Genomic DNA, 9,728 nt, shown 5'->3' with positions numbered 1-9,728 from the left:
GAGGAGGAGGAGAAGAAGAAGATTGGATTTACACCCCACCCTTCCCTCGGAGTCTCTTTCCCTTCCTCCCCTTACAACAGACACCCTGTGAGGTAGGTGGGGCTGGGTGGGGCTGACAGAGCTCTGAGAGGTCACACCAGCAGCCGCAAGTGGAGGAGGAGTGGGGAATCAAACCAGGTTCTCCCAGATTAGAGTCCATGCACTTCACCACTACACCAAACTGACAGCTTTCCATGTGTTTTTAGGAAGTGGAAGGGGCCAGGTAGGAGTTTTGCCCAGCAAGACTTCTGATTGACTACTGGAGATTTGATTAGCTGTTCAGACTCCTTAGGCTTCACCTCCAAAATCTCCAGGTGTTTCCCAAGTGGGAGCTGGCAGCTGTCCTGCCTCCTGTGGCAGCCATTTTTTTCGTATTCCCCACCCTGCCGTGTGCTTGAGGCTCCAAGAGGTGTGGGACTCCTGATGGATGCCAATGGCTGACTTCTGAAGTGTTGTTATGCACAATGAAAGGAAGTACTTTCTTTTGTCTCTCTGGAATCTCTGACCAATACATTTTATTGCCTGAGCCCCCTCCCCCAATATTCTCCTGTGATGAAAGATGTGGGAGGGGTTCTCACTTTCTGAACTTTCTACAGCAGAAATCTTTTGAGGGAGCAAATAAACCTGGAAAGTATTTGGCCTGGCTTCGGCGGAGAGGGCAGGATATAAATAAAAATGTATTATTATTATTAAAATTATTAATAAAATTGTGGTTGATGGAAGAGAGTTGGTAGATCAGGAAGGAATAAAAAGAGAATTCTTTAAGTACTATGCCAAATTATTTAAGGTGTTAACATAAAGAAAGAAAAAATGGAAACATATTTACAAAATATTAAAATAGCACCCTTAACAGAAAATATGAAAAAAGTTTTGAATGATCCAATTGAAAAAATAGAAATTGAAGCAGTGATTAATGCAATGAAAAATGGAAAGGCACCTGGGCCAGATGGATATACAGCTAAATTTTATAAAATCTTCAAAGAATTAATACCAAAACTTCAGAAATTGATGAACATTATAAGAATAAAAGGGGAAATACCAAATACATGGAAGGAAGCTGTTATTTCGTTGATTCCAAAAGAAGACAGAGATGTCACAAATGTAAAAAATTATAGACCAATTTCACTATTAAATAATGATTATGAAATATATACAAGAATCTTGGCAGAACGGCTTAAACATCATTTGATAAATTTCATTAAGGAGGATCAAGCAGGGTTTCTTCCCAAAAGGCAAATAAGAGACAATATTAGAACTGTTGTAAATATCGTGGAATATTATGAAAGGCATCCAGAAAAGGAAGTTTAATTATTCTTTACGAATGCAGCGAAAGCATTTGATAATTTAAACTGGGACTTTACTGCAAACATATTTGCAGTAATGGAGAAAATGGAGTTGGGGGAAAACTTCATAAGGATGATAAAAGCAATATATAGTGAACAACGTGCAAGGTTATGTATAAATTCAGATCTTACAGAAGATATGACAATTAGCAAAGGTACAAGACAAGGCTGTCCACTTTCCCCACTGTTGTTTATAATGACTCTTGAAATCTTACTGATGCAAATCCAAGAAGACAAAGAAACAGAAGGATTAAAAGTAAAAGGATTTACTTATAAACATAGGGCATTTGCAGATGATATAATGTTTATAAATGAAAATCCCATACAAGTAACACCTTTGTTGTTAAAATACAAGAATATGGAGAACTGGCGGGACTTTATATTAATAAAGAAAAATCAAAACTGCTATGTAAAAATATGCAAGTAAGCAAACAAAAGGAACTGCAGAAGCTAATGAGTTGTGAAGTTACCTCTAAGGTAAAATATTTGGGTGTGGAGATAACAATGAAGAATATTGACTTGTTTAAAAACAATTATGAGAAGCTATGGAGTAAAATGGATGAAGATATGATAAAATGGAATAAACTTAATTTGTCATTGCTTGGCAGAATAGCTGCAATTAAGTTGAATATTCTGCCAAGAATAATGTATTTGTTTCAAACTATTCCGATTGTGAAAGACAGTAAACAATTTAATAAATGGTAAAGGAAAATTTCAGAGTTTGTGTGGGCTGGGAAGAAACCAAGGATCAAAATGAAAAACTTAACAGATGCAAAAGAGAGAGGAGGATTCCAATTACCAGATTTAAAACTATATCACGAAGCAGTTTGTTTAGTGTGGATAAAAGAATGGGTGATGCTGTTAAACAAAAAACTCTTAGCGTTGGAAGGTCATGGAAATAAATTTGGCTGGCACGCTTATATGTACTATGGGGAAAAAAGATGGATGGTTTTTTCTCTCACCATTATATAAGAAATAATTTGCTAAATACATGGATGAAATATAAGAAATATGGGGATGAGAGAAAACCGTTATGGATAGTGCCAGCAGAAGTAATAAAAATAACACTTGAGACGGGTGAAGAAAAGTGGTTGTCATATAATCAACTATTAAAAATACAAAGTGGTAAAATAGAATTGAAAACTGCTGAAGAGCTGAATAATAAATAAGATTGATTCCAAATGCAACAGATAAAGAGCTTGGTGGAAAATGATATTAAAACTGAAGGAATAAGAAAAGAGCAAACAGAACTGGAAAAAGTTCTGCTTGGAGACAATGAAAAATTAATTTCAAAATTATATAAATTAGTCTTAAAATGGTCTACAAAAGATGTAGTGAAATCTCAAATGATTAATTGGGCAATTAATGTAAATAAAGAAATACAGATGGAAACTTGGGAATATTTGTGGAAGAACTCTATAAAGCTTTCGACGTGTCATAGTATTAAAGAGAACTGTTTTAAAATGATGTATAGATGGTATATGACTCCTAAAAAGTTGGTAAAGATGAACAATAAGATGCCAGATAGATGTTGGAAATGTAAAAAACATAAAGGTTCTTTCTACCATATGTGGTGGACTTGTGAAAGAGCAAAAAAGTATTGGCAGATGATTCAACAAGAAATTTCTAGGATATTGGGATATGAATTCAAGAAAGCTGCAGAGACTCTTCTGTTGGGATTACAAATGGAAAAATTTCCAAAAGAAGATAGAACTATAATTTGGTACTTGCTTTCAGCTGCTAGGACATTGTATGCGCAGCTGTGGAAGCAAGAAAAAATACCAGAAAAATGGGATTGGATTGTAAAAGTTATGACATGGAGTGAAATGGACAAATTAACAAGAATTTTAAGAGACTATGACTTAGAAGTTTTTAAGGTGGAGTGGAAAAAGTTTAGAAGATATGTAGAAAAAGAGTGGAAAATAAAAGGACATTGGACAATTTTTGATAATGATTAAGTTTTAGAAAAAAGAAGAATATTTATCTTGGTTTTTATTAGTTAAGGGTACCTTTAAATATTAGTATTTTAAGTAAATAACACCGGCAAGGGTCAAATAACGGGGGGAAGGGTGGTTAGAAAGTAATATATGGGATAGATAAAAAGACGTTATTAATGATGCAAGAAATAGATATTGTTACCATATGTTACTAAATAAAAAATTGTTTTAAACAACTTTCTGAGCTTTCTATAAGCCCTGACTGGTTTTAGTAAGCAGTCCTTCATTCAAGTCTGCTTTAACTCTGGTCAAGCCTGCACTCAATCTTTGGTTCAGGAGAGAAGCATCCTGGGTAAAGCCATACTGTATGCTAATGCTGCTAGCTTGAACTCTCCTCAACCCCCTCCTTTCCTTTGTTATGTAGTTGTGCTTTGAAATGGGAATATATGAAAGAGATTATCGGGCCTTCTCAGGCTGGGCATCGGGGGACGTTGGAGCCGAGGAGACGCTCAAGGCCAAAGCAGGTCTGAGAATGAAATTGTAACATCAATGTGTGAATGTGCCCTGCATAGTACCCCTCCCTCAAGAATCCCTTTGAAGTGTACCTTACATGATTGCATTCTACTGTATGATCTTTAGTCTTTCGATCTCCTTGTAGTCGAGAACCATGATATCAATAAACTAGCTACTTTGTTATCAACAAGGACTTGTTATTGAATCTGCCAACTTGACATTTTGAAAGACTCCCCTTCAAAGCTCAACCTTTCCAGCAACTTTAAAACCTGATGGCCGAAAAGATTCCGGACAACGGAGAGCTTCCCAACGAAGAGGGGGAGACCGAGACGCCGTGGCACATCCTTGACTCTAGGAGAAACGCGACGTCCCCTCCCCAGTTCCAGTTGGTGATTACGCCCCGGCAGTACCAACCGCGGACCTCAACCACTACTATGGACGAGGCCCTGATCCGCCGGGAAGCCATCATGACCCACCACACCCAGAGGGTCCGAATGGCCGAAACAGAGGCCACCAACCCGAGCACCATTGAGCCGGAGGAAGTGGACAGCATCATCGTTGTCCAAGTACCAGAGGACGAGAGCGAGGGTGCCGAGTGCATGGAAGGCGGTGGAGGGGATGCAAGGCCGAAAGACATGCACGATGAGGACTACCAGATGTTCCATTCGATGGTGCACCAGGAGGTCGACGGAGTGATGCGGGGCCTGAAGGACGAAATGCAGACCCTAACGGCCCAACTAGGGAGAGCGCTGGGGGTGACCGGGTCCTGGAGACCACCACCGGTCCAACCGATGACCCGAGGCCACCCAAGCCAACCGGCACAGGCGGCAGCCCCCGTGAGAGGCGCAGCTCCCACGATTCCCCCGGCCCTGCGCAACGGAAGAAGAGGGCGAGAGCTGGACGCCACCTTCGACGGGGACCCCGAGGAGGTGAACTACTTCGCCATCCAAGCAAACAGCTACATGTATTACTGGGGGAACTCCTTCCCCGACGAGTTCAGCAGGGTGGACTACCTGGGATCGAAGCTAAGAGGGGCAGCCAAGCGATGGTACGTGAGCCTGTGCGAGGCGATGAGCCCTGATCTGGACTATGTGCACACTTTCCTGCAGGCCTTGCTGACCCAGTATGAAGACCCCCTTCAGGAGGACCGCATGCTGGCGGCCCTCCGTGGCATGCAACAGGGGCCCCGATCCATCCGCAAGTACACGGCTAAGTTCCGGGCAAATGCGGCCAAGGTCCGGGGCTGGAGCGAGTTGATGAAGATTGAGCACTTCACCCTGGGGCTCAACGCTAGCATCCTGGACTGGGCGCTCACCCAAGCCCGTCCAGAAACCCTGGTGGGTTGGATCCAACTGGCAGGGGAGGTAGAGACCAACCTGAAGCAGGTGGCGATGCAGCGCCAGCACCAGTCGGGCAAGAGCCAACCGAAAGCCGCCCCGGGGAAAGCCAAGGCCAGAAGCTCAAGAGGCCAGCGGCGGGGGTGCCGGTGGGATCCCGCCGATGCTTCAGATGTGGGGACCCGGGCCATCTCGCCTCCAATTGCCCCCAACCCCTGACCGCCCGAGTACCCCAGGCGGCCCCCAAACCCGGCACCCCGGGACCCAAGAAGACAACCGGCTGCCCTAAGGATGCGGCGAAGAGCAGCGCGGTGGTGACCGAGGAACTGCTGGACGAGGAGGTGCTGCTGTCAGCGGAACTAGCCGACCTCGCCTGGGTGGACGAGCCGGCAGGAAACGAGACCGGCCTGCTCTGAACGGTGCCAACCAGCAGGTCGAGCGGGAAGAGGCACCACTGACGGTTAGAGTCCCGGGACATTTGTATTTTGTTACTTTGAAGTTGCTGAACCCCAAACTGAAAAGGTTCCTGAAAATCCGGGCCCTAGTGGACTCGGGGTGCAACCGAGAATAAATTTCCCCCAAGGTAGTGGAGGCGTGGGGCTCGAGAGCTCACAGCTACCGCATCCGATGCTGTTTGAGCAGATGGACTGGTCTGTGATGTGCGGGGAACCGTGCATGTTAGCAACTCAGCCCTGCCCCATGGGGATCGAGGAACATTGGGACCATGAAATTTTTGTCATTGCCCCCTCATGCTCCTACCCTGTAGTACTGGGTGTGGGCTGGTTGGAAAAACACGAGCCCAGCATCCGGTGGAGGGCCTAAACCATCCGGTTCTTGGACCCCCTATGCAAAAGCCACCTATGGGACTCGGCGTGGGGGCCGCGCGCTCCCATGGCCAAAGAGAGGGTGTGTGTATTGGTGGAGGAGGCATACCCCGTCCCGAACGTCTACAGCGACCTGATGGGGGTGTTTAGTGAGCGGGAAGCCAACCAACTACCCCCCCCCCCATCAGAGCACAGACTGCGCCATAGAACTGATCCTGGGAGAGAACTTGCCAAAGGCTAAACTCTACCAGATGGGATGGGCAGAGAAAAAGGAGTTGCGCAAGTTTTTAGACCAGAATCTGGAACGGGGGTTCATTAGACCAGCTACAGCCCCCACGCCGCCCCGATGCTTTTCCGAAAGAAGGACGGGTCGCTTAGACTTTGTACGGATTTTCGCGGAATAAACGCGATTTCCATGTCCAACGCCTACCCCATCCCCCTCATCCGGGACCTGCTGAACACAGTGTCGGGGGGGGGGGAGATTTTCACTAAGCTGGACTTGAGAGATGTGTACTTCCGAGTGTGCATCAAGGAGGGGGATGAGTGGAAAATGGCGTTCAACACCCCTATGGGACAATTTGAATACTTGGTCATGTCTTTTGGGTTACAAGGGGCACCGGGAGTGTTCATGAACTTTATAAATGATGTGCTTAGAAAGTTCTTGTACAAAGGGGTGGTGGTGTACCTGGATGACATCATTATTTATTCTCAGGAGGAGCGGTCCCATGTCAAGTTGGTGAGAGAGGTGCTCAGCACTCTGCTGGAACACCAACTGTATGCCAAACTATCTAAATGCGAGTTTCACCGAATCGAGTTAGATTACTTGGGGTTCCGGGTATTGGGGCAGGGGTTGGCAATGGACCCAGCCAAAGTACAGGCGGTGTTAGAGTGGGCCCCCCTGAGGACACGTAGACAGCTCCAATCCTTCCTCGGGTTCGCAAATTTCTACAGGGCGTTCATCGAGGGGTTCGCCCAAATCGCCCTGCCCCTGACCGAGCTCCTTAAGACCAAGGGGAAGGGGCCACAAGCCAAACGGCCGGGTGCCAGGCTGCACTGGACACTGAAGTGCCAGGAAGCCTTTGACCACCTAAAGCGCTTGTTCACTAGCGAACCGGTCTTGAGCCACCCCGATGAACAGCGGGCCTTCGTGGTGCAATGTGACGCCTCCGACGTGGCCGTAGGAGCCATTCTCATGCAGAAAGATGGGGAGGGGAAATTGCGACCCTGCGCCTACATCTCCCGGAAATTCTCGGGGGAACAAAGAAACTGGTCAGTGTGGGATAAAGAAGCCTTTGCAGTCATGTTTGCCCTGAAAACCTGGAGGTCTTGGCTCGAGGGAGCTAAGATGCCATTCGAAATTTGGACGGATCACAAAAACCTCGAAGCCCTGACAGGAAAAAGGAAGCTGAGTGAAAAACAAATTCGGTGGGCGGGCTTCTTTTCTAAATTCGATTTCACCCTGAGGCACATCCCGGGAACCAGGAATTTCTGGCCGATGCTCTCTCCTGGCTCCCGCAACACGAGAGCCAGAGGGAAGAGGTGGTGGACTCTTTAATTCCACCCTCCCAAGTGGCGGCCATGGTCACCACCCAATCGCAGAAGAGGAGGGAGCTGGAAGGGATTAGCAGCGAACGAATAGCCATGAAAACCGAGAGGGAGGGGGGAATCCGGCCAGAGGGAGTGCTGAAGGGAAAAGACGGACTCTGGTACAAGGGGGAAAAGCTTTACATCCCCGAGGGACTGCGAAGGGAGATCCTGCAGCTCTGCCACTCTTCCAAACTAGCCGGGCACTTTGGTTATGTAAAGACCCTGCACCTAGTCAACCGGCAATTCTGGTGGCTGTCCCTCAAGAAGGATGTGTCGGAGTTCGTGGCTAGCTGCCCAGTGTGTATCATGGCCAAGCGAAGGGGGGGGGAAGCCTCCAGGGCTCTTGCATCCGATAGAGATGGCCAAACGGCCCTGGTCGGTAGTGTCCATGGACTTTATAGTGGAACTACCCCCCTTCCGAGGAAAAACAGTAATACTAGTGGTGGTCAACACTTTCTCAAAGCAAGCCCACTTCATCCCGTGTGCCCAACTACCCACAGCCAAGAAATTAGCGGCCCTGTTCTTTGATCACGTGGTAAAACTACACTCATTCCCTGACAAGGCCATTAGCGACTGTGGGCCGCAGTTCATTGCCACCTTCTGGCGGGAGTTTTGTAAACTAGTGGGGATGGAACAGGGTTTGAGCTCAGCCTATCACCCACAGACGGATGGACAGACGGAGAGGGTGAACGGGGTGCTAGAGCAATACTTAAGGTGCTTCATCAATCAGCGCCAGTCAGACTGGGCTGATCTCCTCCCCTTTGCTGAATATGGCTACAACAATAGTGTGCATAGTTCCACCAAAGCCTCCCCCTTCTCTACCGTGTTCGGGTATGAGGGGAAGCCCATCCCCCTGCTGCCGGGAGGGGAAGGCCAGGGAACTCCCTCAGCGTTTGAACAATGGTGGCAGGGGCCGAGCCGAAGCTGGCCAACCATCCAAGAAAACCTAGAGGCTGCAAAGGAAACTTACAAAAAATACTATGACAAGTCCCATGTCCCCACTTGGGATTTCAAAGTCGGGGATTCTGTGTTTCTGTCAACCAAGAACCTACCTCTCTCACAGCCCTTCAGGAAATTAGCCTATAAATACCTGGGGCTCTTCAGAATAAAAAAGGGCTATTAATCCAGTGACTGTAGAGTTGGACCTGCCACCTGCCCTTGGTAAAATACACCCTGTATTTCATTGCAGCCTGCTCCATCGAGACCCCGGTTCTTTGATTTGGCATCCTCAGCCACCAGGATCCCTCCCAACCCCAAGGGAGAAACAAAGCCTTTCAATCCATGAAGTCCGGGACTCTAAGACCAACCAGCCTCTACCACTGCCTCGGGCTGTGGAGGGGGCTTAGGGGGGGCAGTATGTCAAGTCTGCTTTAACTCTGGTCAAGCCTGCACTCAATCTTTGGTTCAGGAGAGAAGCATCCTGGGTAAAGCCATACTGTATGCCAATGCTGCTAGCGTGAACTCTCCTCAACCCCCTCCTTTCCTTTGTTATGTAGTTGTGCTTTGAAATGGGAATATGTGAAAGAGATTATCAGGCCTTCTCAGGCTGTGCATCGGGGGAGGTTGGAGCCGAGGAGACGCTCAAGGCCAAAGCAGGTCTGAGAACGAAATTGTAACATCAATGTGTGAATGTGCCCTGCATAGTACCCCTCCCTCAAGAATCCCTTTGAAGTGTACCTTACATGATTGCATTCTACTGTATGATCTTTAGTCTTTCGAACTCCTTGTAGTCGAGAACCATGATATCAATAAACTAGCTACTTTGTTATCAACAAGGACTTGTTATTGAATCTGCCGACCTGACAATTCCCCCCTCTCCTTTCCCTAGAAGTCTGAGAGATGCACACTGTGATGCTTGTGCAAATGTTAGTGTGAATGTTTATTTCTTTACTCTAGTTGCATCCCACCTTTCTCCTCAGAGGGGTCCCAGAACAACTTACCTCTTTCTCCTCTCTTCCATGTTATCATCACAACAACCCTGCGAGGGAGGTTTGGTTGAAAGGGAGTATCTGGCTCAAGGGGACCCAGAGAGCTTCCCTGGCGGGAGCAGGATTCAAACCAGCACCAATAGACGGGATGTGCCTTCTCATTCTGCTCCACTAGATTCTCCTGTGACTCATGGCAAGGCCTTTGGCATGCATGTCGGAT

The sequence above is a fragment of the Heteronotia binoei genome, chromosome 9, assembly GCF_032191835.1.
Source record: "Heteronotia binoei isolate CCM8104 ecotype False Entrance Well chromosome 9, APGP_CSIRO_Hbin_v1, whole genome shotgun sequence".
In the NCBI taxonomy this organism is placed as follows: domain Eukaryota; kingdom Metazoa; phylum Chordata; class Lepidosauria; order Squamata; family Gekkonidae; genus Heteronotia; species Heteronotia binoei.
Note: the sequence above shows the minus strand (reverse complement) of the source record.